Genomic DNA, 24,918 nt, shown 5'->3' with positions numbered 1-24,918 from the left:
AGTATACAGATATACATGCAGACAAATGGCTATGCTCATAAAATAAAAATAAATGAATCTTAAAAGGCAGCTTCTAGACAGCTGGCTAGCGAGGGACACTCCTCATAGTTCATATTTCTGGTCTTGGTACGTGTTTTGGGAAAATGTTTCTGAACCGGGCACATCACGCGCCATTCACGCAGCCTATTCAAAGGTCATGCTTGACCCATTAGAAGGTTGAGCACCACAAGGCAACCGTCCCAGAGATCCTGCCCCTCGGCAGTGGCTACATGCAACGCCTATATTAAATGGCGAACAATTGGATTAACACGTCAGGCTAATCTCAACTATCCCACTCCCCATGTTACCGGAAGCAGACTGCTGCTGTTGAACGGGTGGGCTCTTGGACACAGAAAGCTTAGCCTGGCTCAAGATGCAGGGGGCCTCCACTGTGATCCCGGATCTAGAGACATAAAACAAGGTAGAATCCAATCTAATCTTAATGAAATCCATCTCCTTTTTTTTTCTTTTTTCCCCCCATTCTTCCACCAAGACCTGAAGTACACGGAAGAAGGGAAAGTTGTCTGACTTCCACACAGCAAGCCAGGCATATGCGCATGCGCACGTAAACACAGGCAGTGATTTCATGATGGTTACACGTTACTGGATGCACCCTCTGGATGGCATGCTGTTTTGTTTCTTTTAGGGGGCCTTTAAGGTTTTCCGCTTTTCAGTGTTTAATTAAAGACACCACCAAGAGCAAAAGGGGCTAAAGATCTGGAGGTAAGGATTAGAGGGGTAAAAGAAATCTACTCAAAACTGGAATCTTCCATTATTTCTTTTTTATTGTTTTTATTAAGCTCTCCATTTTTCTCTGCTTACCTCCCTTCCTCTCCCCTCCCCTCCTGCCCTCTCCCATGGTCCCCATGCTCCCAGTTTAAATCAGGAGATCTTGTCTTTTTCTACTTCCTATGTAGATTAGATCCATATATGTCTCTCTTAGGGTTCTCTTTGTTGTCTAAGTTCTCTGGGATTGTGAATTGAGGGCTGGTTTTCCTTTGCTTTATGTCTAAAAGCCACTTATGAGTGAGTACATGTTATATTTGTCTTTCTGGGTCTGGGTTACCTCACTCAGTATGATGTTTTCTAGTTCCATCCATTTGCCCACAAATTTCAAGATGTCATTGTTTTTTTTCTCTGCTATGTAGTACTCCATTGTGTAAATGAATCACATTTTCCTTATCCAGTCTTCGGTCCAGAGCATTTAGGTTGTTGGAATGGGACTGGAACAGCATTCTTGGTCACCATGGGTCAGCATTATTCCAGCCTCTGAGCAGCCATCGACCTAGATACAGAAAGATTAGAAACCTCCATTTTCCATATAAAGGAATCCCAAACTTCCCTGGCTGAAGTAGTCATGCAGAATCAGAGCGGTTTAGACCTCATTTTCCTCCAGCAAGAAAGATGATGTGCAGCTCTTGGAGAGGAATGCTGGGGCGTTCTGCAATTAGTAGAAATGGGTGGGTCGGCCACTCAGCCTGTTTTCAGGTCCTCCATCCTTTGAGTGTTCGGGCCCCCGCCCCTAAATGCTGTTCATGTCTCCTTGGCTTAATAGTTTAGTCATCTTATGAGGACATGCTTGACCCGGTGCCTCTACTCTTTGCAGTGTGCACATTGATTCTTTCGCAGTCGGGCCTCTCCTTCTACTTCTTAATTCCTTTTCCTGTCCAGCAGTCAGGCATTGTCGTAGGTGTCTCCTGTGCTCCTCCAGTTCCGTTGTTGTGGCTAGCAACATTTCAGTTAGCACTGGTCCTTTCTGATTTCTTTTTCCTCTACACTCTCCCTTCTGTTATGCACTCTCTCCGTCACCGTCACTAAATCTCTAATACTCCTTTCTGCAAGGCGTTCTAGATCCAGCAACTTCTTTCTAATATCTGTGGCTGACTGGTTAACGTAAGCCAGCATCATGGCCCATAGCACTGGGATTCGGGATCATAGGGCATAGATCTTCGGAAGGCTCTGACCTGCACCTTGTTTATGTCATATGCTTTACTCATGTTGGAGGCTGTCTCACGGCTGCCTTGAGACCTGTCAGAAGAGAGCGTACCCCTTTACCCTCAGGAGTGTTGTTCTGGGGACCAGCCTTAGCAGAGAAGGGGTTTTCAAATCTGGGCTGTCTGGAAGGCAAACACAGGATTACTCCTCCTCTTCCTCCTCCTCCTCTTTCCCTTCTCCCTTTTCTCTTCTTCTTCTTCTTCTTCTTCTTCTTCTTCTTCTTCTTCTTCTTCCCTCCCCCTCTTTTCTCCTCTTTCCTCCTCCTCCTCCCCATCCTCACTCCTCCACCATCCTCCTTTCTCCTCCTTCTTCCTCCTCCTGCTCCAGCTCCTGCTCCTATTACCTAAGGTCATGCCCAAACAGGTCCAGCATCTCAAAGCCTATTGGCTAAAGGAGTTTCACCAGAATAAGTAAATGTATGTGCACCATGTCCCTGCCTGGTGCCCAGGGATATTAGAAGAGGGTATCAGATTCATTGGAACTGGAGTTACAGATGGTAGTGAACAACCATGTGAGTACTGGGAACCAAACTGGTTCCTCTCCAAGAGCAGACAGGGAATTTAACCCCATTGCCATCTCTCCAGTCCCCATACTCTTTTCTAAATGGATATTCTAGTGACATTCTAGTCTAAAAGTTAGAGGCAAAATTGGGATCTTCAAATGTCAATTAGCCTTTAATTTACAATTCAGTGTTATGGTCACATACCGACATGCTCAGATTTTCAGAACAGAACACGTTAACACAAGCTTGTTAGGAAAACTGGACACCCATGACCAGAGCTGTGGTGGAACATGTGAACTTGAGAGTAGAGAGAGTGAACAAGGTCGGTTTTCTCCAGAAAACAACTTACCAAAGCCAGATAAGAGTATAATTAATTTAAAATGTTCGATACATTTCAATTGAAGGATTTTTATTTCAAATTGACACTCAGTATGATTTGTTTTACAAATACATATTCTTTGAAAATAAATACATATCTATCACCATGCACAAAACTCAAGTCCAAATGATCAAAGACCTCAACATAAAGCCAGCCACACTGAACTTCATAGAAGAGAAAGTGGGAAGTACACTTGAACTCACTGGCACAGGAAACCACTTCCTAAATAGATCCCCAGTAGCACAGACACTGAGAGAAACAATTAAAAAAATGGGACCTCCTGAAACTGAAAAGCTTCTGTAAAGCAAAGGACAGGGTCAACAAGACAAAATGACCGCCTACAGAGTTAGGAAAAGATCTTCACTAACCCCACATCAGACAGAGGTCTGATCTCCAAAATATACAAAGGACTCAAGAAATTGGTCATCAAAAGAACAAATAATACAATAAAAAAATGGAGTACAGACGTAAGCAGAGAACTCTCAGAGGAATCTAAAATGGCTGATGGACACTTAAGGAAATGCTCAACATCCTTAGTCATCAGAGAAATACAAATCAAAACAACTCTGAAATTCCATTTTAAACCTGTCAGAATGGCCAAGATCAAAAACACTGATGACAACTTATGCTGGAGAGGATGTGGGGTAAAGGGAACACTCCTGCATTGCTGGTGGGAGTGCAAACTAGTACAGCCCCTTTGGATGTCAGTGTGGCGATTTCTCAGAAAATTAGGAAATGACCTTCCTCAAAACCCAATAATACTACTTTTGTGTATATATTCAAAGGATGCTCCATCATGCCACAAGGACATGTGCTCAACTATGTTCATAGCAGCTTTGTTTGTCATAGCCAGAACCTGAAAACAACCTAAAATGCCCCTTGACCAAAGAATGGATAGGAAAATGTGGTACATTTACACAATGGAGTACTGCAAAGCAGGAAAAAAATAACAACATCTTGAATTTTGCAGGAAAATGGATGGATCTTGAAAATATCATTTTGAGTGAGGTGACCCAGACCCAGAAAGACAATTATCACATGTACTCACTCATATGTGGTTTTTAAGCATAAAGCAAAAAAAGCCAGCCTGCAAACCACAATCCCAGAAAACTTAGACAACAATGCAGACACTAAGAGAGACATACATAGATCTAATCTACACAGGAAGTAGAAAAAGACAAGATCTCCTGAGTAAATTGGGAGCATGGGGACCTTGAGAGAGGGGTGAAGAGGAGGGGAGAGACAAGGAGGGGAGTAGAGAAAAATGTAGAGATCAATAAAAATCAATAAAATTTAAAAAAAAACAACTACATATTCTTATAATTTGGTTTTGAGGTTTTCTGACCAACATCTTTTCTGTTTCTGTTTTGATTTGTTTTGCTGTTTTAGGCTTTTCTTCACCAGGAGCCTCAATCTTAGGAACAGTCTTCTTCAGTCAGGAGGAGGGACTGTGGAACGGGACAGACCTGAAGTCCAAACCAGGGCTCTTGAGCCCCCTACTATAAGATGATGAGTCTTTACCTTTGTAGGTGTGGTGCTGGGTTTTGTGAAGAATTAGCTAGTGCTAGTGCTTACCACAAATCTCCATCCCGGCATACCTCCTCCCTGCCCCAGTGCTGAGGTTTCTGTGTAGCCCTGGCTCTCCTGGAATCCCCTTTTTTTTCCCTCAAGAAAAGTCTTTAGAATGGCTTATTTCTAGGCATCTCAAGTAGACTCCCCTCACTCTGGACATTTGCCAAGCTCCTGGTACTGTCCAGCAATCCGTGCTGTGGGTTGCAGTCTCCAGTCTGCATTCTGACTTCCCTTGCTCCCAACAGTTGCTTCCTGCTCTGAGGTCTCCTCGTTAGGGTCAGAGCGGCAAAGAGAAGGAAGGCCCCAAATAAGTAGCACATACTTGTCCCATGGTGATGCCATTGGTTTCCAGCTGTGAGCTATTCCCCACAGAGAGCATAGGCTAGGGCTGGCCCTGCAGGAAATATCCACTTGGTGGGTACAGGGACCTTGTTCTGCATTCTTTCCCTGTGGGAATTAATGTACTGTAAACCTGTACACCTCAGCCCCTGACCTGGCCATCAGCTCCCATCTGGCTGGCTCTCCTTTGGCAAGAGGGAGGCCCTTTGCTCTCTGCGATCTGTCTGTCTGTCCACATAAGATCAGAAATGCCATTTCTGGAAGGATTTATGGTACTGCAATCAGCAGAATGCTTTGGGGTAGAAGAGGAGGTGACTGGGGAGTTATGTTGTGCAGCATGCAAAACAGCTCCAGACCTTCAGTGGCAGAGCCCTGTGTTTCCAGTGGGGGGTTCTGGGACTGGGTGTGGAAGAGCTACCTGTGGACATTTGTGTTCACAAGCGCACACTCTTCACCGTGTGCCTGTGTTTTCCTCTGATTTCGTTGTGGCAGGAAGACAGACTTAGCTTTGAACTGACAAGATTCCAGGGAGGTGGTCTTGGGTGCTCCAGTGTGTTTTTCTCTAGATGCTACTGTGGCTAATGATGGTTAAGTGTCAGGCTGGTGATCAGGTGTTCTTCACGGGGGGAACTTACTTTGCAGATGAGCCTTGATTCATAATGAGGTGACACCTTGATAAACGCATTGTAAGATGAACACATCTTAAATTGAAAACAGATTGAATTCGCCTAAGCTACTGCATATTGTTTCTTAGCAACACACCGCACAGCAGAGTACCATTTTTTTTTCCTCTTGGTGATTATGTGGCTGACTGAGGGCTGTGGTTTGATGCTCTGCCCGATGTCTGAAGTGTTTGTTCTATTGCTAATGCAGGAAAAGATGAAAATTTAAAATACGAAGCATAGTTCCTGATGTCTACATATCGCTTTCTCCTCCAACTTAAAGTCCTAATTCTGAAGCCCATCACCTACGTCTGTGTGTGTCTGTATACCAGCAGCCCACGGGCCTTGTCTAGTTTTTCCCCAGCTTATCTAGGGAGATAGTTACTGTCTAAAACAGCCCTAGTGGTAAGAGAGCAGGGTCCAAGTGCAGCTCAGGTGAGAAAGGAGCAGGCAGGACAACAAAGCCCAGGGGTAATTACAGATCCTAGAGAACAGGAGGCCTGCAGAGCCAGTGGGAAGGAGAAGCTGCCCAGAATAGAGTAGCAGACAGTGGGAGGGGGCCAGAAGGAGAGGAGGACAGGGTAGTCAGGGATGGTAGGGGATAAGCACAGGATGTTACCCCAGCAGGATTCCCGTGGGGGAGTCCTAGCTGGGGACTTAGAGAAGGCAGCTGTGTCACTGAGGCTCTGAGGCAGAGGTGGCCAGAGTAAGGTGTCTGAACTCTCTGTAAAAACATCCCCCCCCCGACCCCTTGGAATCTCCAAATGTTAAAAATGTTTTTTAGATGAGCCTCTCCGCTGAAGTAAATAATTCCAATCAGACCAAATAAAATATGCCCATGTTTAATGCAGTGCTCCCGTGGCGAGGGGAAGAGAGAGAAAAGGGGAGAGTACGCAAAACCTGGAGATCGTGTGTTTATTATTGGGGGGGGGGGCAGTTTAAATGGCCCGGCGGAGTGGTCCTGACTGTCTCTGGGGAGGGGTCACCACTTGGCAGGCTTTCTTGAAAGTTGAGTTTGAACTAAGGCAACTGCCAGGGGAGGAGGCTTGACATGAAGTTTCTGTCCATAATTCCAGAGATGGATGCCAGGGCCTGGGATGAGACCCCCAACTATAATATTCTAGATTTTTATATAAAGGGGAGTTAGGAAGCTGGGGTGATGCCTTTGACCAAAAACTATCTTTTGTATATAATTTTTTTCCTAAAGTACTAAAGAACTGGGTAATTTTTACATTACATTTGCAAGACTAACATTTTGTTAGTTAATGTCAAGGCGCACCCGAGTGCGTGGCTGCCTGAGCTTACTGGTTTGAGACCATTTACAATGGTTGAGAGAGAACACGAGGCTCAAGGGCTTCTGCCCTGGTTTGAGATTTACAGTAGTTGCAGCCAGAGCTGAGACTGTTCGAGAAATCAGGTCTGAGCCAGTGATCTTTCCAGTTTTTGTTGGTGATAGAAGATTTTCTCAGGACTGTCCTTTCTGTCCATAATTTTGACTACATACACAGTCAGTTAGGTTGGACTAAATCAGATGGTGCTATGCAGAGTTTTCTATTCCTCCATTTTACCACAGAAGCCAGGAAGAATTCTTGATCCAGGAAGGTCCTTAAAAATGTCAATGCATTTGACTTTTTTTGATCCAAATGGCAGATTTCAAGGTCCTTCAATAGCTGGATGCATTTGCTGTGGGTGAAACAACCAAACAATTCCATTAAATCATTTGGTAAATTTTCATTTAGTCTTGGGGGTTTGGGAGCAATCCTTGGGTGGTGTGAACGTCATAGCAATGCAAAGGTTTAAATGGTAGGACGGCAGCGGTGGCTGCCTAAGATATTTGATGGAGTTTGGAGTTGCTGGGACTACAGCGGTGTGTGCCTATGATATTTGATGGAGTTTGGAGCTGCTGCAGGGCTTACGGGGAAGAAATTTGTTTTTTAAAGCATTAACAATTTAAATGATATCCGAAGTATTTGGTGACTTTCCCCATTTCCTCATTCCAGATGAGACAAGCAGTTCATCTTGTATAAGATGTTTTGCTTGCTGCTCTGTCTCTCCATAGGTGGATTATTGGAGGATAACTTAGGAGCCCCAGAAGGGTCATTGTAATTCAAATTTTGCTAGTGAGAAAGAAACAAATAATGTTAGTATAGTAGTGGTAAAGGTCGCAAAAGCAAAGATTTGACCCAAAAGAGTGAATTGAAGTGACATTCCCGTGAGAGCAACTGGGCCACACAGAGAAGTCAGAAAGCCCTTATAGGGAATCAAGAAAAACCATCTAGGGTTAGTGGAGAACCCCACTGAGTCCATGGAGCCCTGAGGAAGAAGTCTAGTTTAGAGGTGTCTTTCAAGAGACACCCAGAATAATGCGGGTCGGCTCTCCATAGGACTGTGTTTCCATTCAAATCTGTTGTAGTAGCTTAGAGCGGTAGGAACCTGGCCAGTGAAGTGACTCAGCAATAAGGCGCTGTGGCCAAGCCTGACAACCTGAGTGTGAAGCCCAGAATTCACCAAAGGGAGAGAGAACAGACTCTCTGCCCCCTGTAGTGTTCCATATCAGGAGTGAGTGCACCCCCACCCCGCCAACACACACACAAATGTCAAAAAAAAAATAAAATGGTAAAAATGGATTTTGTTCAATACTTATTGACAGGAGCGGAAACAGCTAAGCTCTGTTCTGATTTGGTCGTGCTAAGGGAACGCTGGGAGAGTAACTTCGGAGAGAATTTCAGGAGCCTGGAGAGCAGTGAATCCTGAAGCAGCTCCAAAACAGTAGGGTAAGGAGGTATCTAGGCAGCAGCCACCAGTGAAGGAATGGGGTCCCATAGACCCGCGATTGCTTGCATCTGCTCTTCGGGGTCTCAACTGTTTCCTTCATAAGAATCTGGATAAATTAGTGGTTTCTTCACCTTTTCTATCATAAGACCCATCCCAAACAAACAAAAACACCCATGTATCAATTCTAAAATCCAAGTAAACAGTTAAAGCCAAAAAACAACAACAACAACAAAAAAACCCAAAACAACAGCCAAATAAACAAAAACAAAACCCCCGGAAACATATATTTCCAACAAACATTAAAAATAAACAAATTTTCAACAGCTCTCCCAATTTTACATTTGACTTTTCAGATTTGCAGTTGACTTTTCATAATAATTGTTCAAATGTATTTTTTTAGGTAAAAAAATGTCTTTAATCATAAAGGATTTATTTTTTTCTCACAAATACCTTAAAAGTCAATTAAAATACACATAAACATAGTATTTACACAAATTGGACATCAGAGGACAGTTGTAAAGCTGAGCCAGGGGCTAAGGACCTGGGCACCTGCAGGATGGCTGGTCAGCTGTGGCTCCAGGTGTCCTTAATCATCTCTCTGGGGCAGGTAGAGCAGGGGGACAGAAGGTGCAGCTCCAATCTGATGGCAGCAGCATTACTGGTAAACTGTGGCAGCAAGGCCCCTCTCCAGATGGTTTCTTCAGGTCATGGGGCTGACAGGAGACAGAGCAGCTGGTGGGATCGGAGTGCCTGGGGCAGAGTGGGTGAAGGGTGTTCCTCTCTTCTGGAGGACAAGGGTGACACCAATGCTGGCTGCAGTGCCTTGGGAACTGTGGCTGGAGGCGGAGTTACAAATGGGGGACTGAGGGAGCGCTACAAATGGGAGGGCTATGAATCCAGGTGAGGTTCATAGCTGGCCATTGTGTCAGATGCCAGGGCTGCTTTGGTTTCGACACAGAACATCCTATCTATGTGTGGCCTATCTTCTCCATGAGGCGCAGGAGAAGGAAGCAACTGAGTCACTGTGGTGACTTGGAAAGTGCTTGTTTGTTGGATGCTTGCTACCTCCTAAGGATGAGGTCTGGGCAGCCATATGAGGAAACCAAGTCTTTAACATCCCCTTCCACTTGCAGCAAAGTTCCTAGACAATGTTCTCCCATCTGAAGCTTTCATAAAACACCCACTCTACGCTGGATTTGGTCCATGGCCACACTCTGGTAGAAGTTACTCAATCCTCTGTCGAAGCGGGCCAGTATTAGTCCAATCAGTAGATCTGTGAGGGGCCCTAGGGACCTTGGAGTTTTTTACACTTTTGAGCAAAAAGCAGGTCTCCCTCTGTGATTCATCCCTGTTTGTGTAGACTAGTCTCCAGTTCACTGTCTCTTGATCTTCTGATCCTAGATCCTCACTGTACCAGAGGAGATGCTGTATGTTTGTTGGTTACCAGAACCCCTGGGTCGATGTCTGCAGCGGATAGAACCTGGACTGGGCTGGGCACCTCCCCTTTGCCCAACAGGGTCTGGCCTGAGCTGTGGGCGCTCTTGGATCTGATTGGATATACCTAGCAAGCAACTGTGTAATTTCTTGGTTATGTTTTTCGCAGTGATTCTGTTTGTTCGTCAGATACACAGCTGCTTGAAACACTTGAAAATCAGCTTTACAAATGCTTAGTTCGATGTGGAAGATTTTGTCGTTGCTGTAATTAACATTCGTTTGATTGTTTTTCTCCGTGTGTTCATGTGTGCGTGTGGTACAGTGTTTGTGTGGAAGTCATAAGACAACTTGTGGGACTTGGTTTTCTCCCCCTGCTTGTGATTTCAGCAACTGAACTCAGCAAGGAAGTTCCTTATCTCCCAAGCCCAGTATTTGGGTTTTTGTTTTTGTTAGTTTTTAGTGCTGGCAATTTAGACCAGGCTCTCTATGAGCTGGTCAAGACAGCTGAACTACATAGAATTTGTATTTGATATGTGTACCGAACTGGGGCACCGGATCGTAAGACACAATGTAGAAATTCAAGGACAATATGTTTTAAAAGCCCTTTTTGTTATCAGCGCATGTTGCAAATGGAAAGTATAAAAGTTGTCCTTGAACGGGTACATCAAAACTGCATGTGCTTTGCTGTGAATCATTTGGAAGCCATACAGTTTTACAGGGAAGGAAACTGTCTTTCAGGCCAATGAGTGAGTTTAAAGACTGCTACAGACAAAACACTACAGCCTTTTAGGAGAATTCAGAGAGACCATCAGCACAGATAGTGAAAGACAAGTGTGCCGTTTCTCAGGACTCAAAAACACTTGCACCAACTTAGGGCTGCAAAGAAACAAAGCTAAGGGGTCTCCCTGGTGTATGTGAAAATCTGATTCTGAGTGGAACGCTCTGTAAACGATGCATTTTATTAGTCAGTGCTAAAATAACGCTGATAAATTAAGATAGAACATTGGCATTATTAGACACAGTAATACAATTGTGACTCTTGTATTGTGTTCATTTTAATTCTAAGGATATTGAGCAAAATGCATCTTTTCATTTGGCTCTTGTTAAATTGTATAACGTTTGGTGCTTTTGTGTACTAAATATAAACCAAATATGATCATGCTGTTTGCAGTTTAAATATTTTTTCATTGTTTTTATTGAGATATATATTTTTCTCCACTCCCCTTCTTTCCTCTCTCCTCCCATGCTACTCTCTCCCAAGATCCCCAAGCTCCCAATTTACTCAGGAGAGCCTGTCCCTTTCTATGTCCCATGGAGTTAAGATCTATGTTTGTCTCTCTTAGGTTACTCATTGTTGTCTAGGTTCTCTGGGGTTATGAACTGTAGGCTGGCTTTCTTTACTTTATGTCTAAAAGCCACTTATAAGTGAGAACATGTGACATTTGTTCTTCTGTGTCTGGGTTACCTCACTCACTATATTTTTTTTTTTTTTTTTTTTGGTTTTTCGAGACAGGGTTTCTCTGTGGTTTTGGAGCCTGTCCTGGAACTAGCTCTTGTAGACCAGGCTGGTCTCGAACTCACAGAGATCCGCCTGCCTCTGCCTCCCGAGTGCTGGGATTAAAGGCGTGTGCCACCACTGCCTGGCACTCACTATATTTTCTAGCTCCAGTTATTTGCCTGCAAATTTCAAGATGTCGTTGCTTTTTTCTGCTGAGTAGTACTCCATTGTGTAAATGTACCACATTTTCCTTATCCATTCTTCAGTTGAGGGACATTTAGGTTGTTTCCAGGTTCTGGCTATGACAAACAAACCTGCTATGAACATAGTTGAGCACATGTCCTTGTGGCACGATTGATCATCCTTTGGATATATACCCAAAAGTGGTATTACTGGGTCTATTTGTAGGTTGTTTCCTAATTTTCTGAGAAATCGCCACACTGACATCCAAAGCGGCTGTACCAGCTTACATTCCCACCAGCAATGCAGGAGTGTTCCCTTTTCCTCACAACCTCTGCAGCATAAATTGTCATCAGTGTTTTTTTTTTTTTTTATCTTGGCCGTTCTTACAGGTATAAGATGGAATCTCAGAGTTGTTTTGATTTGCATTTCTCTGATGACTAAGGATGTTGAACATTTCCTTAATTGTCTTTCAGCCATTTTAGATTCCTCTGTTGAGAGATTTCTGTTTAGATAGGTACCCATCTTTTTATTGGATTATTTGTTCTTTTGATGACCAGTTTCTTGAGTTCTTTATATATTTTGGACATCAGCCCTCTGTCTGATGTGGTGTTGGTGAAGATCTTTTCCCATTATGTAGGATGCCATTTGATCCTGTTGACTATGTCCTTTTCAGTTTCAGGAGGTCCCATTTATTAATTGTTTCTCTCAGTGTCTGTGCTACTGGGGTTCTATTTAGGAAGTGATCTCCTGTGCCAAAGTGTTCAAGTGTACTTCCCATTTTCTTTTCTATGAGGTTCAGTGTGGTTTGCTTTATGTTGAGGTCTTTGATCATTTGGACTTGAGTTTTGTTCCTGGTGATAGATAAGGATCTATTTTCATTCTTCTACATGTTGATATCCAGTTATGCCATTTGCTGGATGTGCTTTCTTTTTCCCTTTAATATATTTTGCTTCTTTGTCAAAAATTAGGTGTTCGTAGGTGTATAGATTGATATCTGAGTCTTCGATTCTGTTCAATTGGTCCTTCTGTCTGTTCTTACGCCAGTACCAGGCTGTTTTCAGTACTGTAGCCCTACAGTAGAGTTTGAAGTCAGGGATTGTGATGCCTTCAGAAGTTCCTTTATTGTACTGGATTATTTTGGCTATGCTGGGTTTTTTGCTTTTCCATATGAAATTGAGTATTGTTCTTTTGAGGTCTGTGAAGAATTTCGCTGGGATTTTGATGGGCATTGCATTGAATCTGTACATTGCTTTTGGTAAGTTGCCATTTTTACTGTGTTAATTCTACTTAGCCAAGAGCATAGGAGATCTTTCCATTTTCTGGTATCTCCTTCAAATTATTTCTTCAAAGACTTCAAGTTCCTTTCATACAGGTTTTCCACTTGTTTGGTTAGAGTTCCTCTGATGTATTTTATGCTATTAGTGGCTATTGTGAATGGTGCTATTTCTCTGATTTCTTTCTCAGCCCACTTATCATCCGTGTAAAGGAGGGCTACTGATTTTTTTTTTTATTCAATCTTGTTTCCTGCTACATTCCTGAAGGTGTTTATGAGTTGTAGAAGTTTCTTGGTAAAATTTTAGAGGTTACTTACTTATGTTAGCTATCATATCATCAGCAAATAATGAAAGTTTGACCTCTTCTTTTCAAATTTGTAACCCCTTGACCTCCTTTTGTTGTCTTATTACCCTGCTAGAACCTCAAGGACTATATTGAATAGAAATGGATAGAGTTGACAACCTTGTCTTGTTTCTGATTTCAGTGGAATCGCTGGGAGTTTCTCTCCATTTAGTTTGATATTGGCTGTTGGCTTGCTGTATATTGCCCTTATTATGTTTAGGTATGTTCTCTCCAAGACCTTTATTATGAAGGGATGTTGTATTTTGTTGAAAGCTTCTTTGGCATCTAATGAGATGATCATGTGGTTTTTATTTTTCAGTTTGTTTATATGGTGCATTACGTTGACAGACTTTTATATGTTGAACCAACCCTGGACCTCTGCGATGAAGCCGACTTGATCATGGTGGATGATGACTCTGATGTGTTTTTGGATTTGATTGGCAGTATTTTATTTAGTATTTTTGCATCAATGTTCATGAGTGATATTTGTCTGTAATTCTATTTCTTAGTAACGTCTTTATGTGGTTTTGGTATCAGGGTAATTGTAGCCTCATAAAAAGAGTTTAGTAATGTTCCTTCTGCTTCAATTGTGTAGAATAATTTGAGGATTATTGGTATTAGTTTTTCTTTGGAAAATCTTGTAGAATTCTGAGCTGAAACCATCTGGTCCTGGGGTTTTTTTTGGCGGGGGGGGGGGGGGAGACTTTTAATGACTTTCTATTTCTTTAGCAGTTATAGATCTGTTTAATTTGCTTATCTGGTCTTGATTTAATTTTGGTAATTGATATTTATCCAGAAATTTGTCCATTTCCTTTAAGTTTTCCAATTTTTAGAGTACATGTTTTTAAAATATGAATCATAGGAAATATGATTCTCTGGATTTCCTCCATGTCTGTTGTTATGCCCCCTTTTCATTTCTGATTTTGTTAATTTGATATTTTCTCTCTGCCTTTTGGTTAGTTCAGATAAAGGATTGTCTGTGTTGTTGATTTTCTCGAAGAAACAGCTCTTTGTCTCATTGATTCTTTGTATTGTTTTCTTTGTTTCTATTTTGTTGATTTCAGCTATTAATTTGATTATTTCCTGCCATCTAGTCTTCCTGGGTCATTTGTTGTTTGGTTTTTTTTTTTTTTGTTTGTTTGTTTGTTTTTGTTCTAGAGTTTTCAAATGTTCTGTTAACTCATTAGTGTGGGATTTTTTTTTTTTTTTTTTTGGTTTTTCGAGACAGGGTTTCTCTGTGGCTTTGGAGCCTGTCCTGGAACTAGCTCTGTAGACCAGGCTGGTCTCGAACTCACAGAGATCCGCCAGCCTCTGCCTCCCAAGTGCTGGGATTAAAGGCGTGCGCCACCATCGCCCGGCTAGTGTGGGATTTTTTTTTTCAGCTTCTTTATGTATGCATTTAGTGCTATGAACTATCCTCTTAAAACTGCTTTCATTGTGTCCCATAAATTTTGTTATATTGTATGGTCATTTTCATTAAATTTTAGGAAGTCTTTAATTTCTTCCTTTATTTTTTCTTGATGATCCATGTGAGCATTGTTTAATTTCCATGTGTTTGTGGACTTTCTGGAATTATTGTTGCTGTTGAATTCCAATTTTAAGACATAGTGATCCAATAAAATACATGAAGTTATTCCACTTTTTTTTTGTATCTGTTGAGATTTGCTTTATTACCTAGTATGTGGTCAATTTTTGAGAAGCTTCCATGAGGTGCTGAGAAGAAGGTGTATTCTTTCATGTTTGGATGGAATGTCCTATAGATGTCTGTTAAGTCCATTTGAGTCACAACATCTGTTAGTTTTCTTATTTCTCTGTTAATATTCTTTCTGACCAGTGGTGAGATTAGGTGTTAAAGTCTCCCACTATTAGTGTGTAGGGTTTAATGTGTGATTCAAGCTTTAGTAGTGTTTCTTTTACATATGAGTGTGCCCTTGTATTTTTGACATAGATGTTCAGTATTGAGATTTCCTCTTGATGGATTTTTCCTGTGACTAATATGAAATGTCCTTCTTTGTCTCTTTTGATTGATTTTAGTTTGAAGTCTATTTTGTTAGATATTAGAATAGCTACACCAGCTTGTTTCTTAGGTCCATTGGATCGGAAAATTTTTTCCCAACCCTTTACTCTGAGGAAATGTCTGTCTTTGAAGTTGAGGTGTGTTTCTTGTATCCAGCAGAAGGATGGATTCTGTATCCAAACTGTTAGCCTGTGTCTTATTGTAGGTGAGTTGAGTCCATTCATATTAAGGAGTATTAATGACCAGTGATTGCTAGCTCCTGTTATTTTAGTTTTCATTATTGGTGATGTTATTGTATGTGGTTTTCCTTTCTTTGGGATTTGCTGCTGTGAGACCATCTGTGTTTTTGTTGGTGTAGCCAACTTCCTCAGGTTGGAGTTTTTCTTCTCTTATTTTGTGTAGGGCTGGGTTTGTGGCTAGGTATTGGTTAAATCTGGTTCTGTCATGGAATATCTTGTTTTTTCCTTCTATGGTGATTAAAAGTTTTGCTGGGTGTAGTAATCTGGGCTGGCATCTGTGGTCTCTTAATGTCTACATAATGCTTGACTAGGACCTTCTGACCTTCATTGTCTCCACTGAGAAGTCAGGTGTAGTTCTGATATGTCTGCCTTTATATGTTACTTTGGCCTTTTTTCTTTGCAGCTCTTAATATTCTTTCTTTATTCTATATGTTTACTGTTTTGATTATTATGTGACAAGGGAACTTTTTTTTCAAAGATTTATTTATTTATTATGTATATAACATTCTGCCTCCATGTATGCCCACATGCCAGAAGAGGGCACCAGATCTCATTATAGATGGTTGTGAGCCACCATCTGGTTGCTGGGAATTGAACTCATGACCTCTAAAAGAGCAGCCAGTGCTCCTAACCACAGAGCCATCTCTCCAGCCCAGGAACTCTTTTTTTTTTTTAATCCAGTCTATTTGGTGTTTTGTTTAAAGCTTCTTGTATCTTCATAGACATATCTTTCTTTAAGTTAGGAAAGCTTTCTTCAATGATTTTGTTGACTATATTTTCAGTGCCTTTGAGCTGGAGTTCTTCTCCTTCTTCTAAACCTATTTTTCTTGATTTGGGTCTTTTCATGGTGTCCCATATTTCCTGGATATTTTTGTTTAAGTTTTTGTTAGATTTAATGTTTTCTTTAACTGATGAGTCTATTTCCTCTATTGTATCTTCAGTGCTTGAGATTCTTTCTTCCATCTCTTGTATTCTGCTGTTTATGCTTGCATTTGTGGTTCCTGATTGTTTTCTTATAATTTCCATTTCTATAATTCCCTCAGTTGGTGTTTTCTTTATTGTCTCTGTTTTGGTTTTCAAGTCTTTGTTTCTTTCCCCTGTTTGTTTTTTTTTTTCTTGGTTTTCTTTAAGGGATTTGTTCCAATTTTTTTGTTTGTCTTTTCATCTATTTCTTTGAGGGAGTGTTTTATTTCCTCTTTAAGGGCCTTAAACATTCTCCTAAAGTTATTATTTAGGTCAATTTCTTCTGCTTCATCTATATTTGGTTGTTCAAGCCTTACTGTTGTAAGGCCACTAGTTTTTATTGGTCCTGTATTGCTCTTTGTAGTGTTTGAGTATGTTCTTACCATGTCTACCCATCTTTTCCTCTGATTGGTATAGTTGGGACTGTCTGTGTCTCTGGTGATCAATCATCCAGGTGCCAGTGGATCAGTGCCAGTGCTCAGATGGTTGCTCCTCATGGTACAGTCAAGGCCAAGGTTTCAGTCACCCCACAGAGGTCGCTTAGCGCTCCCTGAGGGTCATTCAGGCCTGCTCCCCTGGAGGTTGCTTGCTTGGGGCTGCTTCTGCCGAGCTCACTGCCATGGGCCTGCTGGGGCCTGCTCAGGCAGCAGTGGTCTTGGCTCAGGCCTGCTCCAGTGGTGGTGGCTGGTTCATGCCTTCTCCAGTGGAGGTGAGCCTGATACTATTACAGGGAACTTTTAAACATAACTGAAATTTCAGAATTATTTACCGAGGTTTTTTTTTTCCCCATAGTGAGGCCCCAGGAAAAGAACAAATAGAATTAATTACTTTATCAATTTAAAAAAAAAGTAAAAGATATATCAAAGACTTCCTACCCAGGCGGTGGTGGCGCATGCCTTTAATCTCAGCACTCAGAAGACAGAGGCAGGTGGATCTCTGTGAGTTGGAGGCCAGCCTGGTCTACAAGATCGAGTTCCAGGACAGGCTCCAAAGCTACAGAGAAACTGTGTCTTGAAAACAAAAAAAAAAAAAAGGACTTCCTTTAGTTTTTAGCTTTTGTAAAAAGGATTCCTTCAGGAACTTTACTTTTGGTTTTGGTTTTTGTGTTTTGTTTTTGATTTTGTTTTTGTTTTTGTTTTACCAGACAGGGTTTCTCTGTGAAACAGCTCTGCCTGTCCTGGAACTCACTCTTGTAGACCAGGCTCTGTTTGTAGTTTAAATATATATAAATTTACAGATATGCACGCTGTGTTTCTAGATTAAGCGACTTCATCACTCGGGAGAGGGGGCATAGAACAACCCTTGGCTTTAAGGTCAACATGGGGTGCGGGGGGCAAGGAGGCCTGTTGCCTGTGAGCAGCGCTGTCTCTAGGTGGCCATTCTTGCCCCCTACCAAGGTGGGTTCCCAGGAGTATCAGTGATCTTCCATTCCTGAACATGGACCTTCTATTCTTTCAAGAACTACATGTTTATCGTTTCAAGCCTATTTTACAAAATGTCACACAAGGAGGCATCAGGGGTTATCATTAGGTGTGTTGGCTAGAACGAATAGGAAACATCCCTGGTGACAAGCGGCTTGCGGAGGGGAGCATCCTAGCGACATTCTCGGTCTTCTCCAGGATAGCCTCCTGGCTCCAGTGTTCTCATTCGGAACCCTTCCCAGTGAGCTGTACCCAGGTCTCCTGGGCAGCCTTGCAGTCCCAGGCTGTCACACTTCCCAGTCTTATCTGTAAATCTCAGTGGCACTTGTGGGTGCCACTCCTGTTGGGAATTGAGGAGACCTGTGTCAGGACTGTGGAGTGCATAGGGGCATAGGGGCACCCAGCTTCACTCTCCAAAGAACTCTCTGCAGCTCTGGGAGCACTTGGCTCCCTTGAAGGTCTTGTTTACCGGCCCTGTGGATTTAAAAGGTTTTAACCAAAGGGCGAGAATGTGATCCAAGTTCCTCTCAAGTGACTAAGGAATCTGATCCACATGTCCAGGTTCACCAAAAATCAGGTCTTTTGTTTTAGAGATGATATGCAGGTCAAAGGTTGCCTCTGTAGGCCACTAGGTTTCGGATGCTGGCCAGTATATCTTGGAAAAGATGGTAAGTGTGCCCTTTTAGTTTCCAGTTTTCCCCTCTTTGCCCTATTTCTAAAGTGCTGAACGTGGTCCAGAATCAAAGTTAGGGGAGCAGGAGTACTCTTAGCCTGCCCCGCGTCGTCAGCGTCCGTCTAACGCAGGACAAAAACGTAACAGCACACTGTACAATCAACAGACAACAGTCCTCCTGGTGCCACGAGGCAGAACTGAGACGGAGATGCTGGGAGCAACCTGCACATCTGTCTGCAGAAACTAGAGAGATCCACTCTCATAGAGAATGGTCGCACCGGGAACATCTCCCCTGGTACCCACTCTGTGATCTTTCTGCCGGTCTACGTAGACCATCAACAAGCACTTACAATTTCACCAGATTACAGATTCTGGGCCCACTGACAGAAAGATATCCAAACAGAAAGACGTGAGACACAAAACAAAACACAGAAAACTTACCGTCCGCTTAGGCTGAAGGTTCTCGGGTGGTAAAGTGTGCTTCCTTTACAAATGAATGTTCTTTATCATAGTTTCGTAGTCTTCGTGGGCTTGGGTTATCTGGGACAAGCCCCCAAATGTTATACCCAGATTTGCATAGTCCCCAAAAAACCAACAAGGAGACCAAGTACCATATGTAAAAGCAAAGAGCCTTTATTCTTTCTTTATTCTGACACAAGTTCATGGACTGGGATTCTCCATGTTCCCAATGTATTGGCACACGATTAGAGAGCCCCAGCTTAGTTGGGGTTGGGTTTTTATAATAGCAAAGGTGGGAGTGAGGGATTTCTAAGGTTCAAGACCACTGGTTGGCTGACATTTGTCTAGGGGTGTCCTGGTGAAAAGCGACAGCTGTGTGCTGGCAGGTGATCCTATCAACAATGGTTGGAATGGTAGCAATTTCCTTTGGATGGTCTGTCTCTGGGTGGAGCCTGAAGTGGTCTCAGTTTGTGGGCTTTCTTGGAAACAGGTATGTCTTAGGGTAAACTGAGACTCAGGCCTACCTTTTTGTTGGTCTGTAGGGCCTATCTTAACAGGTGTGCACCAAGCTTGCCCTGGGGCCTCCATAGAACAGGCTGGCCTCAGACTCAGAGATCTGTCTGCAGCACCTCCACCCAGCCACAATTCTTAACATACTGAATTGAAATTTTTCTTTAATTTAATTAATTTAATCTTTTAAAATTTTTTCATTTATTTATAAACTTTTGGGGGGGGGGAGGGTTTCACTGTGTAGCCCTGGCAAGCCCACAGCTCACTAAAATTCACCTGCCTCTGCCTCCTGAGTGTGGGCATTAAAGGCGTGGGGATTAAAGGTGTGCACTGTGGCACCATTCTTACTTTGTGAGCTAAAGGCAAACCTTGTAGTTATGACTCTTCTTAAAACAACAGTAACTTTCCTGTGTAAAAGTTGAAGAAAGATTTTTTTTAGGAAGATATCCAGTATTAGTACTTTCAAATGTCAGTAAGCTGTCAATTTACAATTTAATGTCATCTACATGGCTTGCTAGATTTTTGTTTGTTCATAGTACATTACCATAAGCCTATTAGGAATATTGGACGCCCACAACCTAAAATCTGACAGAGCACAGGAACTGTGGCAGCGGGAGCCAAGAGCAAGGAAGTAATTCTCCTAAGAAATGGTGCTGAGGTGCAATTTAAAATGTTCAAAACATTTTAATTGCAGGAGTGTGATTCTAAATTGCCATTTAAGAATGCCATTCTTTTGTAAATATAAATTCTTTCCAATTTGATTTTGAAGCTATTTGACATCCGTACACACACACACCCACACACTTTATAGACTTTGTTTTGATTTAGATTTATATTTTGATTTTGAATCCACCTGAAGCCACAATTCTTAGATTCAGTATCTAGCCTGTAACAAGAAATGGGGAATGGCAACAGAGCTAAATCACCCTAACACACAAACACACACACACACACACACCAGGCAGTGGCCGCACACACCTTTAACCCACCACTCAGAAGGCAGAGAGAGGCGGGTGGATCTCTGTGAGTTTGAAGCCAGCCTGATCTATAACAGGCTCCAAAACTACAGAGAAACTCTGTCTTGAAAAACCAAACACAGATACACACACACACACACACACACACACACACAGAGACACACACAGACACACACACACATACATAGACACACACAGACACATATACACACACAGACACACACACAGACATACATAGAGACACATACCCACAGACATATACACACAGACACACACACAGAGACACACACAGATACACAGACACACACACAGACACACACACAGACATACACAGAGACACACACCCACAGACATACACACACAGACACACATACATAGACACACAGAGACATACACAAAGACACACACACAGACACACACAGATACACAGACACACACAGATACACAGACACACACACAGACATACACAAAGACACATACACAGAGACACACACAGATACACAGACACACACAGAGAGACATACACACACAGAGACACACACAGAGACACACATACACACATAGCACCTTACTTTGTTCTGCTGATGTTCAAATTCAGAGGTATGACCGTGACATCACAGTCCCACCCATTTGTTTTATTTTGGACTCTGAGTAAAATCTTTAGAACGCCTTGTGTTTCTAGGTGGTTGACGTTTCCTGCCCTCTCTTTGGATGGTTACCTGCCATACTTAAAGTGATGGCACAAAATGTCTGTTGTCCATTTTGAGCTCCTATGTCAGGGATGCAAAGAGCAACAGATGCTAAGAAGGCAGCTTCTGCCCTGTTTCTTCCATGGTGATTGCTTGGTTTCCTATTGTGGGTAATTCTCATGCTGGCTAAGGGTAGAGTCTTAGGGTAGAATGCAGGTAGCATGTCTAGGGTGCATAAGGTCTGGGTTCAATTCCCACTACTGAAAAGAAGGAGGGGGAAATGAGTATCCATTTGAGGAGCATAGTAGGTCAAACCTATCCTCCAGATACTCAGGAGGCAGAGGAAAGGGGATGAGAGTCTGAGACTAGCCTGAGCTACATGGTAAAATTCTGTCCAGTCCCAATATTCTTCCCTGCGCTGCAGTCCCGGAAGACAAATTCTCCTTGTGTCCTTACAATGAGAATTCATTTTCTGCATATTCTCAACCCTCAGCTTCACTGGGGATGGAATTAAAACTTGGAAACTTGGAAATCTAATGTAGGTTCACTGGCTTTCCGTGCGTAGGATGTAAAGCCCCTGTTTCTTTCTTTTGTAAGTCTAGGGCCTCTCTGGGGTCCAGTGGAGGGTTCGCCTTGCATCCTTTGGGAGGATTTACTTTGATAATGGCGACAAAAACACTTGGAGGGGGACAGGGTGGGCAACCAGCAGCTGAGGCCCTGGGCTCAGCTATAAAGGCAGAGTGACAGGACTCCTGCATAAGAGCCGCCTCCCCCACGGCAGGGCACACAGGAGGTCAAGGGTGGGGGAGGGCTGCTCGCTCGCGGTCAGGCCCTGCTTGTTGTGTGTCTTCCTAGGATTCAGTTGTTTCAGGGAGAGGTCCCAGCCCTGCACTGGCAGGCTTCCTAGGGAGGTAGTATGGATATTTCAGCGTGCTTTTCTCTGGACACGGCTGTAGCTTGGCCTAAATGGTAAACTGTTCAACCTGTAACTGCATGTCCTTCACAGGGGGAACTTATTTCTGCACATAATCCTTGATTTATGATGGGATTACGCCTCAATAAACACATTGTAAACTGAAAATATCTTAATTGAAAACAAATTGAATACACCTCACTTACTGAACATGGTTGCTTAGCAACACTGTGTGCGCTGAGTACCGCTTTTTTTTTTCCCCTCATGATTGCGTGGCTGACTAAGAGCTGCTGCTTGTGCTGCCCAGGATCTGAAGTGTTTGTGTTATATTGCATGCTTAGAAAAAGGCCAGAATTTAAAGCAGGAGATACAGTTTCTACTAGATGCATACAGCTTCCTCCCCCACAAGTTAAGGCCTAAGGTTGACCACCTATATCTGGTTATGTTTGCTTTTTGTTCAGTTTATTTCTAAGGAGAAAGAAAAGAGCCAGGTCCAAGTGCAGATCAGGTAAGAAAGGAGGAGGCAGGACAACAAAGCCCAGGGGACAACAGAATCGCTGTGGTAATTACAGATCCTAGAGAACAAGGGTCCTGCAGAGCCAGTGTGAAGGAGAAGCTGCCCAGAACAGAGGAGCAGACAGTGGGAGGGGGCCAGAAGGAGAGGAGGACAGGGTCAGGAATCGTGGGGGGAACCTCTAAGTGGAAGAGCACAGGATGTTACCCTAGCCGGATTCCGGGGGAGCCCTAGTTGGGAGCTTAGAGAGGGCAGGATGGGATCTACTGGGGCTCGGTGACAGAGTTGGCCAGAGTAGGGTCAACTGGGTAAATCAAATAGATTGTATCCAACTGTTCCCTAGGGAGGTGGCTCCAGGACGGGGTGGTATAAGGCAGTGGACTCTACCCATCACCTAGGGAGGCTGGGACAACTGTGTAAAGGTCCATCCGAGACTGAGAGTGGATGCTGAGGCAGGGTCAGTGACCGTGACCATCCAGTACAGCTTTGTGTTGTGTGTTATCAGATCCACCAGGAGCTGCACTCACCCAGCACAGAGAACGGTAGAACAAGTCTCCCCCCAAAGCCCCTATAATTTGATATGCCAGTGTCATCTGGTAGTCCACAAGTACAAAATAAAACCAAGGGGCCAGATGAGACGACTCCGTGGATAGAGGTAGCTCCCCAAAAGCCTGATGACCTCTGTTTGGTTCTCTTTTTCCAAATGGTGGAAGGAAAGAACCATGGCGTGCACCATACACACATACATGTGGAATCATGGCTACACACACGAAGTACACAAATAGGTCGGCAGATAAAATGTAGCAATAAAATCAAAACCCCTAAAAAGCAAAAGGTAAAACTAAGAAATTATTTTACCTTTAAAATAAAAAAGCTTTTAGCAAAGCGTGGTGGTGCACACTTTTAATCCCAGCTCTTAGGAGACAGAGGCAAACATAAATCAGTGATTTGGAGGATAACCTGGTCTTCATGACTCCAGGCCAGCCAGGGCTACATGATGAGAGGCTGTCTTAAACACCATCCAACACACACTCTCTCTCAATCTGTCTCTCTGTCTCTCTGTCTCTCTCTCTCTCTGTCTCTCTCTCTCTCTCTCTCTCTCTCTCTCTCTCTCTCACACACACACACACACCAAATAAATAAGTAAAGCAAAAGCTTTTACATTTCAAAAATGATGAGGTGAAATTCCCTCCGTATCAAACATGTTTCCAAAGAAGTTGTACGCTTACACAGTCAAGGATAAAAAAATCTCTTTGGTTCCATCAGAAGTGAGACAGGGACCTCAGGTGAGGACCTCAGGGTAGACAGCATCAATCAGACTGTTTGTCTTATTCTCCTGCCTCAGCAGAAGTAGCTTCTTGTTTTTAGTATCTCCATTCACTGTAAATAAATCTCCACTGCTTAGTGGGAAACCCCAATCTGTATCCTTGTCCCATCTCCCTTCTGCTTCTTTTCTTTGCTTGATAATTTAGCCTTTCCTACAGACTGCTTTGCTTTCTGGCCCAGTTTTGTGGGAGCAGGTTGAGCTGCATCCCTCACTCATTTCTTCAGTGATCTTCCTATTGGTGTGCTGGAGGCGGGGGGGGGGGGGGTAGACCAAGGGCCTGTGGACACCACTGTGTTTAAGAGACAGACGTGGACATCTAGCCTTTAATATCCACAAGGGTCAGAGACCAACTCCTTGGAAAGATAGGGATATGTTTTATTTATTATTTTTTTTAGAAAATTCTTCTAAGATGTGATATATTTATTGAGCAAACACACAGGGCGATGTGCTGACCAAGGGGCACATAACAGCCAATCCTGAGTTAGTCGAGTACAAAAAAATTCAGGTTCACAAATATACATATACATAAGATCGCTGTTGCTATTTCCTTCCTTCCTTTCTTCCTTCCTTTTTTTTTCTTTAATTTTTGTTCATTGATTTTTATGTGTTTGGGTGTTGTGCATGTCTGTCTGTGTATCACATGCTTCTCTGGTGCTTCTGAACTCCAGAAGAGTGGGATGGATCCTCTTAAACTGGAATTACAGATGATTGTGTGAGCTGTCCGTTAGGTGTTGGGAATCAAACCCAGGTCCTCTAGAAGAGGACCTAGTTCTCTTATTTGCAGAGCCATCTCTCCAGCCCCTTCCCTTGCTGTCTGAGGCCAAGCTCTCATGCAACTCAAGATGGCCTCCAACAAGCTCTGTAGTGAATGCTGAAGCTCTGAAGAAGTTCTTCAAACTTCTGATTTTCCTGTCTTCACCTTCCATGTGCTGACATTATAGGCATGTGCCCAATACCTGATCACAATGCTATTTTTTTAAACATTTATTTTTAATTAGGTGCCTTGGGAGACCTATAATTCTTAATACCTATATAGCTTAAAGTGTAAGGCCTCATATTAGAATATTAAAAAATCTTTAAACAACTATGCAACAAATGAGGAGAATGACCTCAAAATGTAAATAATGTATAAGTATCTTGATCAGAGGTAGAAATGTATAGTGCAATATGATAAATAAATTCTAAAATTATATCAATATACAAAATAACTTAAGCAGAGGT

The 24,918-nt window shown here is 42.7% G+C and overlaps 1 protein-coding gene and 1 pseudogene across 2 annotated transcripts in view; one reads left to right on the top strand and one right to left on the bottom strand.

Annotated features, from left to right (window-relative positions):
* The window catches only part of Cmklr2 (chemerin chemokine-like receptor 2), a 58,106-nt gene that overhangs the window by 4,203 nt on the left and 28,985 nt on the right, over positions 1 to 24,918 (top strand). The window lies entirely within an intron of this gene.
* LOC121433360 overlaps positions 8,854 to 24,918 on the bottom strand; it is a 43,193-nt pseudogene continuing 27,128 nt past the window's right edge.

This window comes from Microtus oregoni, unplaced genomic scaffold (assembly GCF_018167655.1).
Source record: "Microtus oregoni isolate MIOR12 unplaced genomic scaffold, Mior012 000038F_ref0000394, whole genome shotgun sequence".
Lineage (NCBI taxonomy): Eukaryota > Metazoa > Chordata > Mammalia > Rodentia > Cricetidae > Microtus > Microtus oregoni.
The sequence above is the reverse complement of the archived record's forward strand: the minus strand, read 5'-3'. Positions and strand labels throughout refer to the sequence as shown.